Source organism: Thalassophryne amazonica, chromosome 15, assembly GCF_902500255.1.
Source record: "Thalassophryne amazonica chromosome 15, fThaAma1.1, whole genome shotgun sequence".
NCBI lineage: Eukaryota > Metazoa > Chordata > Actinopteri > Batrachoidiformes > Batrachoididae > Thalassophryne > Thalassophryne amazonica.
This window is the reverse complement of record NC_047117.1, coordinates 54,904,613-54,926,871: the sequence shown is the minus strand read 5'-3', so window position 1 is coordinate 54,926,871 and position 22,259 is coordinate 54,904,613. Positions and strand designations below refer to the sequence as shown.

The 22,259-nt window shown below is 44.5% G+C and overlaps 1 protein-coding gene across 1 annotated transcript in view; it reads right to left on the bottom strand.

The window, feature by feature from the left end:
• The window catches only part of tusc3 (tumor suppressor candidate 3), a 344,078-nt gene that overhangs the window by 110,267 nt on the left and 211,552 nt on the right, over positions 1–22,259 (bottom strand). The window lies entirely within an intron of this gene.

Below are 22,259 nucleotides of genomic sequence, written 5' to 3'. Positions count from 1 at the left end.
TTCACACTGCAGAAACTCAGAGAAGTCTGAAGACTGGTGAGGATTAAGAAAAACACTATACAAGACCTCTGCAGAGCTCCAGGCTGACCTGAAGGAAGAGTGGTGCTTTAGAACAAAACTATAGTCTTTGTTCTTTGGACAGATTAAACTGAAGCAGAACTCTGGGAATACAGTGTATCAGTTTCTTTACAAGCTATGAAATGAAGTCCATAATGAAAAGATCATCCTACATACAGGAAAATATGGTGGCAGTTGTATTTTTCTGCGGGAGTGCTTTGCTGCCTTTGGTAATGGAGGTGTTAAATGTATCCGCTGAATGATGAAGTCAGAAGATCACAAATTCCTTTTGGAGAAAAATGTGTTGCCAAGCATAAAAACACCAAGTTTGAGCCACAGGTCTCAAATCTTTTAACAGGGCCATCAACCACAAGCACACAGCCAACAGAACAAAAAAAAAAAAAAGTTAAAAAGGAAATGATGGATTGGCCAGCAATGAGACCTGACATATATCCCATTAAATCTGACATTACAAGAAGAACTCCTCAAAACTTGTTTAAGCTTGACTGGATGACAACTGAAAAGTGGCAGAAATTGTCAACAGACTGATACAAAATGTTTAGAGGGTGTCACTGTTACCGAAGGTCATGCAAACAGACATTTGTTAAAGATGCTGATAACTGGTACAGGGGACATTTTGGATTTGCACTCTTTCACTATTATATGCTTTCCTTTTATTTAGTAACACCGGACATATTATTACATTTTCTAATTCTAAAAATAGACTAATCTGCACAATTTCGGAAGATATTCTGGCTCATACTTGAACACGACAAGCAGTGCTGACTGAGATGTCCACTAAACCTTGTCGTTGGAAATAGGAAATTATCAAACAAGATAATTTCAAGCTACATTAACTTGAAAATCACACACGTTGAGAGCAACTATGTCAGAATTCTTTCTGTTGAAGAAATTAATAAATTAATCTGGGCGAGGACCACTGCTAAAAATGTTGATACCTTGTCGATTCCATAATCAAATTACATTAAAATGAAAGGCCTTATGTTTTAGAATATGAACAACATGATATAAATAAATTTGCAATATAATCAATGATCCAGTGTTTTAATATTTTGACAAGAATGTATTAATTTGCAGTCAATAAATTGCCATAGTTGGCCAAAACAAAAACGGGTCCTATTTGAGCAGGACAGATAAGTCTGCATCCACTGCAAAAAAATCTGTTGTTGTGTGTTCAAGCTCTTTTTGAGTTTGCAGGAGTCCTTGTTTTTTTTTTGCAATGGCAGATTGTAGCTCTCCCCAAAGGTTTTCACGGAGATTTAGGTCAGCACAAGTTGCCAGCCAGTTAAAAACTGTCCATTCTTTTCTTTATAACCGTTCTTTTGCATTGTTAGCTGTGTACCTTGAGTCATTGTCCTGCAAAAAGAACCAAAACATTCACTTCAAATTGAGTATTTTCACACAAGGAAACACATTTTTTCATTCTATAATGCAATTGTAGTCTTCTGAATTTAAAAGTCCTTTTTACCTAATCAATGCCTGCAGTACCAGCGGCAGAAAAAATTCCAAAACCTAACACAGCCCCCATCATGTTTTACTGCTGAGTGTTCTATTTCTAAAGTGCTTTATTTCTACACCTATAAACAAATTAATCCACTGCATTCCCAAAGAGCTCTAGATTGGTTTCATCAGTCCAAATAACATGATCCCACAAAGCCTGTGCCCCAACTATGAAAGTTTTCCAAAACTTTATTTTTTGGGTTTTTATGTTTTTATTTCAACAATGTCCACTTTGGCCTTCATCCATAAAGCACCACATGGTTTACTGTTCTAAAACCACCAGTTCAGATTGTTCCAAGGCAGCCCTGAGCTCTGCTGATGTTGGTCATAGTTTTTGTTTGTTTGCTGCCTTGTTTGTTTACCCACAATTCTGACCAACCTTTGCAGCCTTCTCTCCTTGAGTTTCATCTTTGTATCAAACTGAAAGCATTGCAACACAGTTAGGACTGTGAAATGTCATGATAACATTGCAAACTGATAAAAGATTAATTATTTAATTACCTTTGTAGCATTTGAAGTTCTCATACATGTATATATATTTTTTTATGATGGCCATAAAACTTCCAAAGGACCCTATGATAAGCGAATTTGAACAAGCATGGCATTTTGGTGCAATTACAGCGATTGAAACAATAAACCATCCATCCATTTTCTAAAACAACTTATTCTATTACCGTGGTCCCAGGGAGGAGAGGAGTGGAGGAGCCTATTCCAGTGGTCATTGGGTAAGAGGCTGGGTACAACCTAGACAGGCCAGCAGTCTTTGACAGGGTTGAAACATGACACCTATATTGTAGGATCTGCTTCAGCATAATCTTTTATTTATTTATTTATTTTTAATAATAATTGGTCATCATAGATAGATTTCAACCAATCAGCATAACTGCAACAACCATCTCAGCACGGCCATTTGAAATGCCATTGCAGCAGGTATCAGTCTTACACAATCTTGCCTATTCACACATCTGCAGAGAATTCCCATGCCTGCATGTGAATGCTAAAAAAATTAAGGGTAGGTGAATCCACCAAGGATACCATGTTTTCAGGACCATTTCTCTGTCTGTTAGCAAGATTATTAGTGGCACAGCTTAGCTAAAATTGTCATTAAAAAATTTCATTTTGTGATAATAGCATGGAATTTGGCACACATATTCTGAATTAACTAATGTTTACTTTCAGATATGGACCCATCCTGGAATTGACCTCTAATGAGCGACAGGGGTCAATAAAGAATTACACGGGGTGAAAATTTAAAAATGCACCAATCATGTTGAAAACTATACCACATTATTTGTCTGATCATAATGATGCCAAAAAGGTATAGTTTGGACTATCTACGACTGCATGTTCTGGAGTTATGTTTTTTTTTTGGGTTTTTTTTGCCTTCTTGCTCTCGGTCGGGACGGTCGCATTTTTCTCTCCTCCTCCCTCCCAACTTTCCTGCTACTCTAGCGTGTTTTGTCTGTGAGGCTGCCAGCCCTGCTCCTCTGGAAAATGGCAAAATGGATCTGATCAAGTGGTCTCTGAATGCAATTGATACTATTTTTTCCACAAGGCACTCGGGAGCGGAGGACCCGACCTGTCCTACCGGGACACGTGGCGGGTTACGTGATGGACAGCTGGCGGAGGTGGCAAGTCATGTGCCTGTACACGTTGTCTGTGGAGGACGTTGAAGATGTTTACTTATTTGGAGCTGTGGTGACCGGGTTTCTGCTGTGTGGAGAGGCCATAGCACTGGTTTACCGGAAAATTAAGAAGGTGGAGGCGGCATTAATTGGCCCGTCCAGGCTGCCCCACATGATTGATTTGATTGGAATGGCAGTGTCAGCTCAGTCGGCGAGTGTCAACCGCACGTTGGAATCCATCTCGGGGAGAATGGCTGCACTGGAAAACCGCTTTGATCGTCAACAAGACCACATCTCCTCTATTCAGATGTATTTGGGAGCCACTCTGAAGTTTCAGACTGTGGAATCTGCCAGGCATCTGTTAATCTGGATATCTATTTGGTTTCCAAACACCAGCTGTCCTTCAAGGCCGCTGGGATAAAATCCTCCCCCCTCTGCTCCTAACTGGCAATTAGGATGGGTAAAAATGCAGTAAACACATTTCATTGTGCAGGGAACATGTTCCTATGTGCATATGACAATAAACTTCTTTTGAATCCTTTGAATCCTTGAAAAACATCAAAAATGGTGACACAGGCCAGTTTCAATTTGTACAGGGGTCAAAAGTTAAAGTTGCTCCAATTTTGTAAAAAAAAAAAAAAAAAAATGGTTGAGTTAATAGAATTTTAAAAAGGAATAGCTTGCACCATCTGTCATGCTTAGCTATGTTATGGGGCAACATACAGTGAGGAAAATAAGTATTTGAACACCCTGCGATTTTGCAAGTTCTCCCACTTAGAAATCATGGAGGGGTGTGAAATTTTCAACTTAGGTGCATGCCCAATGTGAGAGACATAATATAAAAAAAACAAAAAAAAAAAAACAAAACGGAAATCACAATGTATGATTTTTTTAAATAATTTATTTGTATGTTACTGCTGCAAATAAGTATTTGAAAACCTGTGAAAATCAATGTTAATATTTGGTACAGTAGCCTTTGTTTGCAATTACAGAGATCAAACGTTTCCTGTAGTTTTTCACCAGGGTTGCACACACTGCAGCAGGGATTTTGGTCCACTCCTCCTTTCAGATCTTCTCTAGATCTTTAAGGTTTGGACTTTCAGCTCCCTCCAAAGATTTTCTATTGAGTTCAGGTCTGGAGACTGGCCAGGCCACTCCAGCACGTCGAAATGCTTCTTACGGAGCCCGTCCTTAGTTGCCCTGGCTGTGTGTTTGGGGACATTGTCACGTTGGAAGACCCAGCCATGACCCATCTTCAATGCTCTTACTGAGGGAAGGAGGTTGTTTGCCAAAATCTTGCAATACATGACCCTATCCATCCTCCCTTCAATACGGTGCAGTCGTCCTGTCCCCTTTGCAGAAGAGCACCCTCAGAGTATGATGTTTCCACCCACATGCTTCACGGTTGGGATGGTTTTCTTGGGGTTGTTCTCATCCTCTAAACATGGTAAGTGGAGTTGATTCCAAAAAGCTCTATTTTGGTCTTATCTGACCACATGACCTTCTCCCATACCTCCTCTGGATCATCCAGATGGTCACTGGTGAACTTCAAACGGGCCTGGACATGTGCTGGCTTGAGCACGGGTCCTTGCTGCCCTGCAGGATTTTAAACCATGACAGCATCATGTGTTAGTAATGTAATCTTTGTGACTGTGGTCCCAGCTCTCTTCAGGTCATTGACCAAGTCCTCCTGTGTAGTCTGAGCTTTCTCAGAATCATCCTTACCCAACAAAGTGAGATCTTGTAGATCTTGCAAAGTGAGATCTTAAAACTCTCAGAACATTCCAGGGAACGCAGGGAAAGTGGCAGTTTGTTCCAGAGATGAGGAGCTGTGGCTTTAAAAGATATGTCACCTCAGGTTTTAAAGCAGGTCCTAGGAACCATCAGCAGGTTCTGGCCTGAAGACCTGAGACTACGGGCAGAGGTATAAGGCTGAATCAGATCTTTAATATATCCGGGAGCCTGACCATGAAGGGCTCGGAACGTCAGGACCAAGATTTTAAAAGTGAGTCTAGACTCAACTGGGAGCCAATGGAGAGACTTTAGGACAGGGGTAATATGAGCTCTCCTGTTTGTACGAGTCAATACACTGGATATGTCAAATACATTGTGCAGCTGTCACCATGATAAACTTATTTTTTACTGAGAGGACTGGTTTGGTACGGCACGGTATGGTACGGCTCGGAATGGTTAGGTCTGGCTTGGTTTGCTTTCCACTGCTGGCAGAACCCTATTGTTTGGCAGGTGGAACAAATAAATATTGACGAGCACATCATTGAGCACGCGTACACTGTCGCGTGGCCTCTCCACTCTACATGAACACCAGAGTAATTTAACATTTTTCAAATTTAATTTTTTTCTTGGTGGATCATGGGATTTATTTTCATCACGTGCAGAATGCTGAAGAATCAACTGATGTCTGTTAAACGCTGACGTGAATGAATGAGGCGCTGTGACTCTTTCAACTTATAAAGTAAATTAATTTTCTTGTTGTGGCAGAAAGTGCCAGCATTCTCTGGTTCAGGCTGAGAAATGCACAAAACACAGAGGGACCTCATTTAAAATGCTACATTTCTTCAGCCACGCCAAAGAATTAAATGCATCTTCAGATGTCATTTTCCAAAATCAGGACGCTTTTCCAACGCGAATCCAACTGAAACGAACAGGTATATTTACTCCTTGTGTGAATGGTTTTAATACTAAAATAGCCAGAACTGTATGCATGAGGACTGCAGCTTTCAGCTGAGCCAATCAATGGACGTATTTTGACTTATGAGTAACTTAGAAGAAACATGAAACATGTCAAAAATCACATAACTTACCTACAACTTATGGCCCACATATGCGGGACGTATGATGCATGATTCGAAAATATTGTGCATGCCCAAAATTTTTCTACGTACTCACCATATTACGACATATCAGCATGCTTCAACGTGCTCTTAAAGTATACAAAACTTACCCATAACCTATCAGATGTATGCTAGCATATGCCAGCATTTTTAATAAATAAATTGAGTGTGCAGCCCTAATATGTACAAACAAATCATACAAAACTGGAAGTCACTCTAAAATTCAAATTAAACAGACTATACAGCACAAATCTGGAAATGCACTTAGCCCACAACCATGATTTATCTAGGAAAATCTCCTTACATATTCCAACCCTTATAAACTTAAAAAAATAAATATATTTCAGGATTCTCTAAAATGATAAAATGTCAATTTACTTCTCAAGGTACTTGTCCCCCCCCCAAAAAAGGCAAAAAAGAATTAAGACAGGAGATTGCAGCAGCACTGTTTGTTGAAGCACTGTCAAACCAGGTTAGAAAAAGTCTCTGGTTACTTCTTTGACAGCCAGCACACAGGAGTTGATACAAAACAGACCTCCCAAGAAGCGAGAAGGGTCATTTATGTTTAGACACTGGTGGACAAATGTGCTGATTTTGTCAACATTGCAATCCATTTTTTATTATTGTTCTTTCTCTCATGCAGTGTATCACTGAAAGAAATACGATGAAATTTCAAGATGGGTCAGGAAGGGAAAAAAGAACTCTGCATTAGTACAGGGGCAGGTATGGTGGGCTAAAATGATGCACGTTTTCATGGCAAACATCCACCTCATCAGGTAATTTCACAGATGCCCCTGACTTTCATCAGTAAAACGACCTGCTGAAGTGATCAACTGTAAAGAAAACTATTTTCCAGTCTAAGTTAATGTTTTTTTGTTTTTTAATTCATTCATTAAAATACAGGTATACTGCAAGATCACCTAAGGCCAAAGATAGCACCATCTACAGGTCACCAGCTGCTCCTGAATACTGATCTAAAACAGGCACAGTGATTCACATTCCAGAGCAGAAGGTGGTGGCCATGGAGGTGGATAACAACCACTGTAAAACAAGAAGGGGAAGATCTGGATAATGACAATGTGCTGGGTCTTATAGAATAAGTGAAATTAACAAAACATGCTCTCAAACTGAAATACCACACTCTTGAAAAAAGAAATGGGATATACGAGGTCTGTTAGAAAAGTATCCGACCTTTTCATTTTTTGCAAAAACCATATGGATTTGAATCACGTGTGATTGCATCAGCCAAGCTTGAACCTTCGTGTGCATGCGTGAGTTTTTTCACGCCTGTTGGTTGCGTCATTCGCCTGTGAGCAGGCTTTGTGTGAGCAGTGGTCCACCCCTCTCTTCGGATTTTTATTGCGAATAAAATGTCTGAACGATTTGGAGCTTTGCTGCATCAAATTTTTCCAGAAACTGTGAGAGACCTCCAGGTGGACACCATTCGGAAAATTTAGATAGCTTTCAGGGACGATTTTATGGGGATTACACAGATTAAGGAGTGCTCCAGCCGGTTTAAAGACCGCCCACAGTGTCTGAGAGCGTGGCGCACTCCAAGCGCCGATCGACAGGCTGAAACCCGCTGAAACAACCAGATCATTTCCAAAGTGAAGGCTTTGTTGATCCAGGACGTCGTCTGACTTCGCAGAAATGGCAGAAGACGTGGACATCACCACTTTTTCGGCACATTCCACTGTTACAGGAGTTTTTGTCATTGAAAGAGAAGCAGAGGGATGCGCCACGGAGCCGCTCATGGCGCGGACAAAAGCACCTCCGTGTTGGTCTCACAGGACGGCTTTCAGATGGCTTTCAGACAGCTTTCGGTGGCTTTTCAGTCATGTGACTATCCGAGAAATTGTGAATGAGCTGGACATGCCAGAACATGTCCTGTGAGGCTTCATCATGGCGTTGCTTTGCGCCATGCGGCTCCGTCCTGACACGAAAATTTCTCCGCTCCTCTTTCCATGACAAAATCTCCTGTAACAGTGGAATGTGCTGTTCATTTCCAAAGTGAAGGCTTTGTTGATCCGGGACGTCATCTGACCTCCACAGAAATTGCAGAAGACGTGGACATCAGCACTTTTTTGGCACACTGAGACAGACATGCGGAGAAATTTGCGCGTCGGGACGGAGCCACATGGCGCAAAGCAACGCCGTGATGAAGCCTCACAGGACATGTTCTGGCATATCCAGCTCATTCACAATTTCTCGGATAGTCACACGACTGAAAAGCCACTGAAAGCCGTCTGAAAACCATCTGAAAGCCGTCCTGTGAGACCAACACGGAGGTGCTTTTGTCCAGCGCCATGAGCGGCTCTGTGGCGCATCCCTCTGCTTCTCTTTCCATGACAAAAACTCCTGTAACAGTGGAATGTGCCAAAAAGTGGTGATGTCCACGTATTATGCCATTTTTGTGGTCCCGGATCAACAAAGCCTTCATTTTGGAAATGATCTGGTTGTTTCAGCGGGTTTCAGCCTGTCGATCGGCGATTGGAGTGCGCCACGCTCTCAGACGCTGTGGGCGGTCTTTAAACCGGCTGGAGCACTCCTTAATCTGTGTAATCCCCATAAAATCGTCCCTGAAAGCCATCTGAATTTTACGAATGGTGTCCACCTGGAGGTCTCTCACAGTTTCTGGAAAAATTTGATGGAGCAAAGCTCCAAATTGTTCAGACATTTTATTCGCAATAAAAATCCGACGAGAGGGGTGGACCAGTGCTCACACAAAGCCTGCTCACAGGTGAATGACACAACTGACAGGCGTGAAAAAACTCACGCATGCGCACGAAGGTTCAAGCTTGGCTGACGCAATCACACGTGATTCAAATCCATATGTTTTTTGCAAAAAATAAAAAGGTCGCATATTTTTCTAACAGACCTCGTACAGTGCATCTGGACACAAGTCACAGCACTTCACTTTTTCCACATTTTGCTATGTTACAGCCTTATTGCAAAATGGATGAAACTGATTTTTTTCCTCAAAACTCTATACACTCCATAATACTCTATATGTTGTGAAAGTGTAGTGACACGGACCCACAACAGGGGGCGCAAATGAACGGTCAATAGATGAGCCAAAAAGTAACAATTTAATGTTGTGAAATGTGCACAACTAAATACAGACAATCTCAGAATATAATTACAGTCAAATCACAAAGGTGACGTGTGGGCAGGCTCGAGGATAGAAGACGTCTGTCCGGAGAAGAGCCGGAACCACACGATTTCCGCCACCACCGAACCTGGTGAATACTGGAGCCGCCAAGTCCTGAATTCCCAGGTGATCACCGTCCCCGACTGTCGGATCTGGTACTGCTGGCGAGAACAAAGACAGTCAAGTGTAGGTGTGTGCACACCCAGTAACAATAATGGTGGGAATGCCACCTCCACCTCTCACTCTATAACTTGCAGAGTACTGTAGTAATTCCTCAGGGGAAAAGAGTGCCTTCTAGCGCTCTCTCAGCTTCCACCGACAGAGGTACCGGTACTCCTGCAAACACTCACAATATACAAATAATATTGTAACACAAAACGGCTGAGGATATTACCTCCAATGAAGTATGATATCTCGGCGATGAGGTGGAGATGACGTCTGGGTTTTATGGAGTGAGATGATGAAGAATGAGTGACGGCTGTCAGGAAGTAATGAGTAACGAGTGTCCGTGGCGGCAGCGCCCTCTCGTGCCTGAAGCCCGCACTTCAGGCAGGGCGCCCTCTGGTGGTGGGCCAGCAGTACCTCCTCTTCTGGCGGCCCACACAACAGGACCCCCCCCTCAACGGGCGCCTCCTGGCGCCTGACCAGGTTTATCAGGGTGTCGGCGGTAGAAGTCGGCCAGGAGGGCCGGATCCAGGATGAAGCTCCTCTTCACGCAGGAGCGTTCTTCGGGTCCATACCCCTCCCAGTCCACCAGATATTGGAACCCCCGGCCCATTCGACGGACGTCCAGGAGCCGGCGCACTGTCCAAGCCGGCTCCCCGTCAATGATCCGGGCAGGAGGCGGTGCCGGACCGGGAGCACAGAGGGGTGAGGTGTGGTGAGGTTTGATCCTTAAAACATGGAAGACCGGGTGGATCCGCAGTGAAGCTGGGAGCTGGAGCTTCACTGCGGCAGGGCTGAGGACCTTGAGGATACGAAATGGGCCGATGAACCTGTCCATCAGTTTAGGAGACTGTACTTGTAGGGGGATGTCCTTCGTCGACAACCACACCTCCTGCCCGGGCTGGTATGCTGGTATGGTATGCAGTGGACCAGGAGGTCTGCTGTCTCCTGGGCTGTTGGGAGCTTCGGGAGGGCCACGAAGTGGGCCGCCTTGGAGAATCGGTCCACTATTGTGAAGATGGTGGTGTTGCCCTGGGACGGCGGAAGGCCCGTGACGAAATCCAGGCCGATGTGGGACCAGGGGCGATGAGGCACAGGTAACGGCTGGAGAAGTCCTTGGGACCTTTTATGGTCTGCCTTGCCCCTGGCACAGGTGGTGCAGGCCTGGATATACTCCCGGACGACGGCCTCCATAGACGCCCACCAGAAGCGCTGCCGGACAACTGCCACGGTCCTTCGCACCCCTGGATGACAGGAGAGCTTGGAACCGTGACAGAAGTCCAAGACTGCAGCTCTGGCCTCTGGTGGGACGTACAAACGGTTCTTCGGACCTGTTCCTGGGTCCGGGCTCCGTGCCAGGGCCTCCCGGACGATCTTCTCCACGTCCCAGGTGAGGGTGGCCACGATAGTGGACTCCGGCAGGATGGGCTCCGGTGGATCCGACAGTGCAGTCTTGACCTCCTCTTCGTGTACCCGGGACAAGGCATCCGACCTCTGGTTCTTGGTCCCGGGGCGATAGGTGATCCGGAAGTCAAAACGCCCGAAGAACAGTGACCAGCGGGCTTGCCTGGGGTTCAGCCGCCTGGCGGTCCTGATATACTCCAGGTTCCGATGGTCAGTGAAAACCGTGAACGGCACAGACGCTCCCTCCAACAGGTGTCTCCTCAAGAGCCTCTTTCACCGCAAGGAGTTCTCGATTGCCGACGTCATAGTTCCGTTCAGCTGGGGTCAACCTGCGTGAAAAGTAGGCACACGGGTGAAGAACCTTATCGGTCTCTCCGCTCTGGGACAGCACGGCTCCTATCCCTGAGTCAGAGGCGTCCACTTCAACCACGAACTGGCGGCTAGGGTCGGGCTGCACCAAAACTGGCGCAGTAGAGAACCGTCGTTTCAACTCCTTGAACGCGGCTTTGCACCGATCCGACCAGGTGAAGGGGACTTTTGGAGAGGTCAGGGCTGTCAGGGGGCTAACTACCTGACTGTAGCCCTTAATGAACCTCCTATAGAAATTAGCGAAGCCGAGGAACTGTTGCAGCTTCCTACGGCTTGTTGGTTGGGGCCAATCTCTCACCGCCGCAACCTTGGCCGGATCAGGGGCGACGGAGTTAGAGGAGATGATAAACCCCAGGAAGGACAAAGACGTGCGGTGAAACTCGCACTTCTCGCCCTTCACAAACAGTTGGTTCTCTAACAATCGCTGCAGGACCTGACATGCATGCTGGACATGGGTCTCAGGATCCGGAGAAAAGATGAGAATATCGTCCAGATATACGAAGACGAATCGGTGCAGGAAGTCCCGCAAGACGTCGTTAACCAAGGCTTGGAACGTCGCGGGGGCGTTGGTGAGGCCAAACGGCATGACCAGGTACTCAAAGTGACCTAACGGGGTGTTAAATGCCGTCTTCCATTCGTCTCCCTTCCGGATCCGAACCAGGTGATACGCATTTCTAAGATCCAGCTTGGTAAAGATTTTGGCTCCATGCAGGGGGGTGAACACGGAATCCAACAATGGCAACGGGTATCGATTGCGAACCATAATCTCATTCAGCCCCCTGTAATCAATGCATGGACGGAGTCCGCCATCTTTCTTGCCCACAAAAAAGAAACCTGCCCCCATCGGGGAGGTGGAGTTCCGGATCAGCCCGGCAGCTAATGAGTCCCGGATGTAGGTCTCCATTGATTCGCGCTCAGGTCGTGAGAGGTTGTACAGCCTGCTGGACGGGAACTCAGCGCCTGGAACCAAATCAATGGCACAATCGTACGGACGGTGCGGGGGAAGGGTGAGTGCCAGATCCTTGCTGAAGACGTCAGCAAGATCGTGGTACTCAACCGGCACTGCCGTCAGATTGGGAGGGACTTTGACCTCCTCCTTAGCCTGTAAACCGGGAGGAACCGAGGATCCTAAACACACCCGATGGCAGGTTTCGCTCCACTGACCCACCACCCCAGACGGCCAATCAATCCGGGGATTGTGCTTCAACATCCATGGGAAGCCCAAAATCACACGGGAGGTAGAAGGAGTTACAAAAACTCAATCTCCTCCCGATGGTTTCCAGACACCACCAGAGTTACTGGTTGTGTCTTGTGTGTGATTAAAGGGAGGAGGGTGCCATCTAGTGCCCGAACCTGCAATGGCGAAGGAAGCGCCACCAGTGGGAGCCCTACCTCCCTTGCCCATCTGCTGTCTAGCAAATTCCCTTCTGACCCCGTGTTCACCAGTGCTGGGGCTTGAAGGGTTAAATCCCCGCTCAGGATTGTAACTGGGAGTCGTGTGGCAATCTGTGTGTGTCTCACGTGAATGTTTTGACCCCCCCTTAGCCCAGTCTCTGAGGGCGGTTGTTGTTGTGGCCGTTTGGGGCAGTTTTTCTGTGTGTGCTCTTTTGAGCTGCAGAGAAAACACTCCCCGCGGATCAGCCTCCTCATTTTGGCCCTGTGCGTTTCCCTAACAACGTCAGCAGGGGGAGCTGTTGCCCCACAGAGTGCTGCGGCTGTGGAGCGTGGGGAGGGCGGCCCCTTTTCGAAACCGGAAGGGAGAGGGGCGGCGCGTATCTGGCCACGTCCTTCGCCTCGCTCCCGATGGCGTTCCTCCAACCGATTGTCTAACCGTATAACGAGATCGATAAGCCCATCTAAATCCCGCGGTTCCTCCTTAGCAACCAGATGCTCCTTCAGGACTAACGACAGTCCGTTTATGAAGGCGGCGCGGAGCGCAACGTCATTCCAGCCGGACCTCGCAGCCGCGATGCGGAAGTCGACTGCATATTCGGCTGCACATCGGCGCCCCTGTCGCATTGACAGCAGCATTGCTGAAGCGGTCTCTCCTCTGTTAGGGTGATCAAACACTGTTCTGAACTCCCCCACAAACCCAGTGTATGCTGATAACAACCGTGAGTTCTGTTCCCAGAGCGCCGTAGCCCAGGCGCGTGCCTTACCCCGAAGCAGAGCAATCACATAAGCTATTTTACTAGCATCTGACGTGTACATGACGGGACGCTGTGCGAAGATGAGCGAACACTGCATGAGAAAGTCCGCGCACGTCTCCACACAACCTCCGTACGGCTCAGGAGGGCTTATGTATGCTTCAGGAGATGGTGGGAGGGGTTGTTGAACCACCACTGGAACGTTCATATCCTGCACAGGGTCGGCAGGAGGAGGAGCTGCAGCAGCGCCCTGAGCGCTCGCCGCCATCTGCGCGGAGAGAACCTCCACCCTGCGGTTCAGGAGGATGTTTTGCTCGGTCATTTGATCCAACCGAGCTGTAAAGGCGGTGAGAATGTGCTGTAGCTCACCAATCACGCCTCCTGCAGACACCTGCGCTCCCTGCTCACCCATTGGTCATTCAACAGCCGGGTGATGCCCCTCGGAGTCCATGACGCTGGCCGAGATATCCTGTTGTGAAAGTGTAGTGACACGGACCCACAACAGGGGGCGCAAATGAACGGTCAATAGATGAGCCAAAAAGTAACAATTTAATGTTGTGAAATGTGCACAACTAAATACAGACAATCTCAGAATATAATTACAGTCAAATCACAAAGGTGACGTGTGGGCAGGCTCGAGGATAGAAGACGTCTGTCCGGAGCAGAGCCGGAACCACACGATTTCCGCCACCACCGAACCTGGTGAATACTGGAGCCGCCAAGTCCCGAATTCCCAGGTGATCACCGTCCCCGACTGTCGGATCTGGTACTGCTGGCGAGAACAAAGACAGTCAAGTGTAGGTGTGTGCACACCCAGTAACAATAACGGTGGGAATGCCACCTCCACCTCTCACTCTATAACTTGCAGAGTACTGTAGTAATTCCTCAGGGGAAAAGAGTGCCTTCTAGCGCTCTCTCAGCTTCCACCGACAGAGGTACCGGTACTCCTGCAAACACTCACAATATACAAATAATATTGTAACACAAAACGGCTGAAGATATTACCTCCAATGAAGTATGATATCTCGGCGATGAGGTGGAGATGACGTCTGGGTTTTATGGAGTGAGATGATGAAGAATGAGTGACAGCTGTCAGGAAGTAATGAGTAACAGCTGTCACTCCCGGCTGTGTCCATGGCGGCAGCGCCCTCTCGTGCCTGAAGCCCGCACTTCAGGCAGGGCGCCCTCTGGTGGTGGGCCAGCAGTACCTCCTCTTCTGGCGGCCCACACAACACTATAATGAGAATGCGAAAGACTTTTTTATTTTTTGCAAATTTCTTAAAAAAATAAACGAAGAAATCACACGTACATAAGTATTCACAGCCTTTGCCATGAAGCTCAAAGATGTGCTCAGAAGCATCCTCTTTCCACTGATCATTCTTGAGATGTTTCTACAGCTTAATTGGAGTCCACCTGCGGAAATACAGTTGACTGGACATGATATGGAAAGGCACACACCTATCTACATATAAGGTCCCACAGTTGACAGTGCATGTCAGAGCACAAATCAAGCATGAAGTCAAAGGAATTGTCTGTAGACCTCCAAGACAGGATTGTCTCTAGGCACAAATATGGTGAAGAGAACAGAAACATTTCAGTTGCTTTGAAGGTCCCAATGAGCACAGTGGCCCCCATCATGCATAAATGGAAGACGTTTGGATCCACCAGGTCTCTTCATAGACCTGGCCACCCATATAAACTAAGCAATATGGGCAGAAGGACCTTAGTCAGGGAGGTGATCAAGAAACCAGTGGTCACTCTGTCAGAGCTCCAGCATTCTTCTGTGGAGAGAGGAGAACCTTCCAGAAGAACAAACATCTCTGCAGCAATCCACCAGTCAGGCCTGTATAGGAGAGTGGCCAGACGGAAGCCACTCCTTAGTAAAATGGCACATGGCAGCACACCTGGAATTTGCCAAAAGGCACCAGAAGGACTCTAAGACCATGAGACAAAAATTCAACTTTCTTTGGCATGAATGCCAGGTGTCATGTTTAGAGGAAACCAGGCACCACCCTACAGTGAAGCATGGCGATGGCAGCATCATGCTGTGGGGATGTTTTGCAGCAGCAGGAACTGGGAGACTAGTCAGGATTGAGGGAAAGATTAATACAGCAATGTACAGAGACATCAGGCATCAGGCTGGGGTGGCGGATCATCTTTCAGCAGGACAATGACACTAAGCACACAGCAGCCTTGCAGTGGCTGCAAATAACTTGTAAATAGTAAAGAAAATGGCCACGTAAAAGTTCTGTGCGCTTCTCCATTTTGGTTGGTTTATCCACCAATTCTTTTGTTTTCCGGTGTCGGGGACTCGTCACACCGGTTCCTGTGAGTGCAGCAGTAGTCAGTGACAGAGTTGAAGAACAAAAGCTTGCGAGCAACAGACTCTTACCAAAAAAAGAAAAAAAAAAAAACTTAACATGCACTAAAAAAAAATTGTCGCCGTTAATTAATTAATGCATTAACACGATAACGCGTTAACTTGCCCAGCCCGAGATATGATTCACCCCTGTTCCTGATTCGATGCGATTTGATATGCATTTGACGGTGATTCAATTCCCCACAATGCGATTTGATACGATATCATGCGATTCAACACGATGCAAAGAAATTATACTAAAAATTTAAATAGAAAATAAGAAGCTGCAATTCACTATGGTACTATGGAATTTTTCTTCCAATTCTACTAGAGGCAGAGAATTTATTTTACTCCAGATAAGCAGCAAATTTACCAAATTCAACATTACGGAACTGGAATCGGTTGCCTCATGTGTGCAACCTGCTTCATCACAAAGTCAGAACTTAAACAGTAAGACAACATCACTCTTTCAATGAGCGACTTAAAGTGAGTCACTAACTGACAGAGTATCGCCTTGGCAAAAGTAGTTTGAGATACTTTCCTCACCAGAGTTTTGCTGGAGGATTACAATCTGAGGAATATCAGTGTGGAGCAGCAGCGGCTGCATGGTTTAGCAGCATGGCATTCTTTACACACGACCAGCGTCTTGTGAAGTTTCCCATCTTTTTTTACACAAAGTATCTCCAAACATTGGATTTAAATGTTTTAGGTGCATCAAAAATGTCCATCCACTCGCGGACCTCCATTCTGTTGTGGTAGAAATGTGATTTCTGGCTTCCGGCCATGTTCAAAACAAAACGCGAAGCAGGATGGTGCATTCAATGTGACTCAGAAAAAAAAAAAAAATTGATGCAAGCACGCAGCGACTGATGCGATCACGATTTCACCTGTCAACTGAATCGATGCACACTGAATGAATCGATACACTCGCACTGCGCACGCTTGTATCTAGATACCAATTTGTATCGATAATCTCTACATGCCTATGTGGAACAGCCGGGACAGCAAGGAGTAAGGTCTGCTAGCCTAAGGTCAGGCCAACTATGATGTGTTGAAATTGAATAGTAGATTTAAAATGTTTAATTACATTTAGTGAGGTAAACATGCACACTTTAGCTCTCAACAGACAGTTTCATCTGTTAAGTGGTGAAGAAGCAGTTCAATCTTCTTTGTGGCTTCTACAAGGATAAATGCATTATAAATAATTAATGTGCTGATTAGATTCATTTTGTTTTTTGTTGCATCAAGCAGTGGCACAAAGGATCAAAACAAATGCAACTTTAGACTCGTGGCACTTGTTTTTCCTTTTTCCTCTTGTCACATTTTTTGACAGATAAGACTAATAATCTAGTGTGATTTATAGACCGGAAAATATGGTACACCATCATGGCTGGAAATATTAATGAAATAGAATTAAAATTCAAAATGAAAGTCTTTGTTGAAGGTGACAAGTCCAAACAGAACACTGTAGAATTTACAAATTAGTTTTGTCAGTTGAGAAAAGAAAGACAAAGGAAGCATGCAAGCAGAACTTGGACTTTGTGATTTGTCTGCAGTATGTGCAGAAGCTGGGACTATGCACAAAAGCAAAACACAGTGTATCCCAAAAGAATTTACAGCATTTCACTTTTTCCACATTTTACTGTGTTATAGCCTTATTCCAAAATGGAGTAAATTCAATTCTCCCTCAAAATTCTTCTCACAACATAATGACAGCATGAAAACAGATGTTTTTGTTTGTTTGTTTTTTATGCGAATGTATTAAAAAATCATGTACATAGGTTTTCAACCCTTTGATCAATACTTTGTTGAGGCAGCTTTGGTTACAATTACAGCCTCAAGTCTTCCTGAATATGATGCACAAGCTTGGTGGACCAAATTTTGGTCAGTTTTACCCAGCACCTCTCAAGCCCCACCAGGTTGGATGGGGAGCATCGGTGCACAGCCATTTTCAAATTTCTCCACAGATGTTCAATTGGAATTAGGTCTGGACTCTGGCTGAGCCACTCAAGGACATTTTCAGAGTTGTCCTGAAGCCACTCCTTTGATATCTTGGCTGTGTGCGTAGGGCCTTGAACTGCTGGAAGATTTATCGTAGCCCCAGTCTGAGGTCAAGAGCGCTCGGGAGCAGGTTTTCATCCAGGATGTCTCTGTACATTGCTACATTCATCGTTCCCTCAATGCTGACTAGTCTCCCAGTTCCTACTGCTGAAAATCATCCCCACAGCATCATGCTGCCACCACCATGCTTCACTGTAGGGATGGTGCCTCGTGTCCTCCAAATACAACCCCAATTCCAATGAAGTTGGGACGTTGTGTAAATTGTAAATAAAAACAGAATACAATGATTTGCAAATCCTTTTTAACCTATATTCAACTGAATGCACAACAAAGACAAGATATTGAATGTTCAAACTGATAAACTTTACTGTTTTGTGCAAATATTTGCTCATTTTGAAATGGATGCCTGCAACAGGTTTCAAAAAAGCTGGGACAGTGGTATGTTTACCACTATGTTACATCACCGTTCCTTCTAACACTCAATAAGCATTTGGGAATTGAGGACACTAATTGATGAAGCTTTGTGGGTGGAATTCTTTCCCATTATTGCTTGATGTACGACTTCAGCTATTCAACAGTCCAGGGTCTCCGTTGTCGTATTTTGCGTTTCATAATGTGCCACACATTTTCAATGGGCAGCAGGTGTGGACTGCAGGCAGGCCAGTCTAGTACCCGCACTCTTTTACTGCAAAGCCGCGCTGTTGTAACACGTGCAGAATGTGGCTTGTCAATGTCTTGCTGAAATAAGCAGGAACATCCCTGAAAAAGACGTTGCTTGGATGGCAGCATGTGTTGCTCCAAATCCTGGATGTACCTTTCAGCATTGATGGTGCCATCACAGATGTGTAAGTTGTCCATGCCATGGGCACTAACACACCCCCATACCATCACAGATGCTGGCTTTTGAACTTAGCGCTGGTAACAATCTGGATGCTCTTTTTCTTCTTTTGTCAGGACGATTTGAAATGTGGACTCATCAGACCACAGCACACTTTTCCACTTTGCATCTGTCCATTTCAAATGAGCTTGGGCCAAGAGAAGGCGGCAGTGTTTCTGGATGTTGTTGATGTATGGCTTTCGCTTTGCATTGGAGAGTTTTAACTTGCACTTGTAGATGTAGCGACAAACTGTTAACTGACAATGATTTTTTGAAGTGTTCCTGAGCCCACGCGGTAATATCCTTTAGACAATGATGTTAGTTTTTAAAGCAGTGCCGCCCGAGGGATCGAAGGCCATGGCATTCAGTGTCGGTTTTCGGCCTTGCTGCTTACGTGTAGAAAGTTCTCCAGATTCTCTGAATCTTCTGATTATATTATGAACTGTAGATGATGGAATCCCTAAATTAATTGCAACTGAACATTGAGAAACATTGTTCTTAAACTGTTGGACTATATTTTTCATGCAGTTGTTCACAAGCTGGTGATCCTCGCCCCATCTTTGCTTGTGAATGGCTGAGCCTTTTGGGGATTCTCCTTTTATATACAATCATGACACTTAGCTGTTTCCAATTAGGTGTTCTTTGAGCATTCATCAATTTTCCCAGTATTTTGTTGCGTCCCAACTTTTTTGAAATGTGTTGCAGACATGCATTTCAAAATGAGCAAATATTTGCACAAAAACAACAAAGTCTATCAGTTTGAACATGAAATATCTTGTACAACCCCTGGCAAAAATTATGGAATCACCGGCCTCGGAGGACACAAAACTAAAGTCATTTCAAATGGCAACTTTCTGGCTTTAAGAAACACTATAAGAAATCAAGAAAAAAAGATTGTGGCAGTCAGTAACGGTTACTTGTTTAGACCAAGCAGAGGAAAAAAATATGGAATCACTCAATTCTGGCTTTAAGAAACACTATAAGAAATCAAGGAAAAAAGATTGTGGCAGTCAGTAACGGTTACTTTTTTTAGACCAAGCAGAGGAAAAAAATATGGAATCACTCAATTCTGAGGAATAAATTATGGAATCACCCTGTAAATTTCCATCCCCAAAACTAACACCTGCATCAAATCACATTTGCTCGTTGACATTAACCCTATGTCATGAAATTGACCCTATGTGTCTTTTTGCAAGGAATGTTTTCAGTTTTTGCTCTATGGCAAGATGCATTATCTTCTTGAAAAATGATTTCATCATCCTTAAACATCAGAAAAGTGTCCAAAATATCAACGTAAACTTGTGCATTTATTGATGATGTAATGACAGCCATCTCCCCAGTGCCTTTACATGACATGCAGCCCCATATCATCAATGACTGTGGAAATTTACATGTTGTCTTCAGGCAGTCATCTTTATGAATCTCATTGGAACGGCACCAAACAAAAGTTCCAGCATCATCACCTTGCCCAATGCAGATTTGAGATTCATCACTGAATATGACTTTCATCCAGTCATCCACAGTCCAAGATTGCTTTTCTTTAGCCCATTGTAACCTTGTTTTTTTCTATTTAGGTGTTAATGATGGCTTTCGTTTAGCTTTTCTGTATGTAAATCCCATTTCCTTTAGGCGGTTTCTTACAGTTCGGTCACAGACGTTGACTCCAGTTTCCTCCCATTCGTTCCTCATTTGTTTTGTTGTGCATTTTCGATTTTTGAGACATATTGCTTTAAGTTTTCTGTCTTGACGCTTTTATGTCTTCCTTGGTCTACCAGTATGTTTGCCTTTAACAACCTTCCCATGTTGTTTGTATTTGGTCCAGAGTTTAGACACTGCTGACTGTGAACAACCAACATCTTTTGCAACATTGCGTGATGATGTACCCTCTTTTAAGAGTTTGATAATCCTCTCCTTTGTTTCAACTGACATCTCTTGTGTTGGGGCCATGATTCATGTCAGTCCACTTGGTGCAACAGCTCTCCAAGGTGTGATCACTCCTTTTTAGATGCAGACTAACAAGCAGATGTGATTTGATGCAGGTGTTAGTTTTGGGGATGAAAATTTACAGGGTGATTCCATAATTTATTCCTCAGAATTAAGTGAGTCCATATTTTTTTCCTCTGCTTGGTCTAAAAAAGTAACCGTTACTGACTGCCACAATCTTTTTTTCTTGACTTCTTATAGTGTTTCTTAAAGCCAGAAAGTTGCCATTTGAAATGACTTTAGTTTTGTGTCATGTCTGTGATCTGCTTTTTTTCTACAAAATTAAACAACTGAATGAAAATCCTCCGAGGCCGGTGATTCCATAATTTTTGCCATGGGTTGTATTTGTGCTGTATTCAATTGAATATAGGTTCAAATCAAATCAATTCAATTTTATTTATATAGCGCCAAATCACAACAACAGTTGCCCCAAGGTGCTTTATATTGCAAGGCAAAAGCCATACAATAATTACAGAAAAACCCCAACGGTCAAAACGACCCCCTGTGAGCAAGCACTTGGCGACAGTGGGAAGGAAAAACTCCCTTTTAACAGGAAGAAACCGCCAGCAGAACCAGGCTCAGGAAGGGGCAGTCTTCTGCTGGGACTGGTTGGGGCTGAGGGGAGAGAATCAGGAAAAAGACATGCTGTGGAAGACAGCAGAGATCAATCACTAATGATTAAATGCAGAGTGGTGCATACAGAGCAAAAAGAGAAAGAAACACTCAGTGCATCATGGGAACTCCCCAGCAGTCTAAGTTTATAGCAGCATAACTAAGGGATGGTTCAGGGTCACCTGATCCAGCCCTAACTATAAGCTTTAGCAAAAAGGAAAGTTTTAACCCTAATCTTAAAAGTAGAGAAGGTGTCTGTCTCCCTGATCCAAATTGGGAGCTGGTTCCACAGGAGAGGAGCCTGAAAGCTGAAGGCTCTGCCTCCCCTTCTACTCTTAAAAACCCTAGGAACTACAAGTAAGCCTGCAGTCTAAGAGGTCCCTAAGATAAGTTGGGACCTGATTATTCAAAACCTTATAAGTAAGAAGAAGAATTTTAAATTCTATTCTAGAATTAACAGGAAGGCAATGAAGAGAGGCCAATATGGGTGAAATACGCTCTCTCCTTCTAGTCCCCGTCAGTATTCTAGCTGCAGCATTTTGAATTAACTGGCTTTTCAGGGAACTTTTAGGACAACCTGATAATAATGAATTACAATAGTCCAGCCTAGAGGAAATAAATGCATTAATTAGTTTTTCAGCATCACTCTGAGACAAGAATTTTATAATTTTAGAGATATTGCGCAAATGTAAATAAGCAGTCCTACATATCTGCTTAATATGCGCATTGAAGGACATATCCTGATCAAAAATGACTCCAAGATTTCTCACAGTATTACTAGAGGTCAGGGTAATGCCATCCAGAGTAAGGATCTGGTTAGACACCATGTTTCTAAGATTTGTGGGGCCAAGTACAGTAACTTCAGTTTTATCTGAATTTAAAATCAGGAAATTAGAGGTCATCCATGTCTTTATGTCTGTAAGACATTCCTGCAGTTTAACTAATTGGTGTGTGTCCTCTGGCTTCATGAATAGATAAAGCTGGGTATCATCTGCGTAACAATGAAAATTTAAGTAATGCTTTCTAATAATACTGCCTAAGGGAAGCATGTATAAAGTGAATAAAATTGGTCCTAG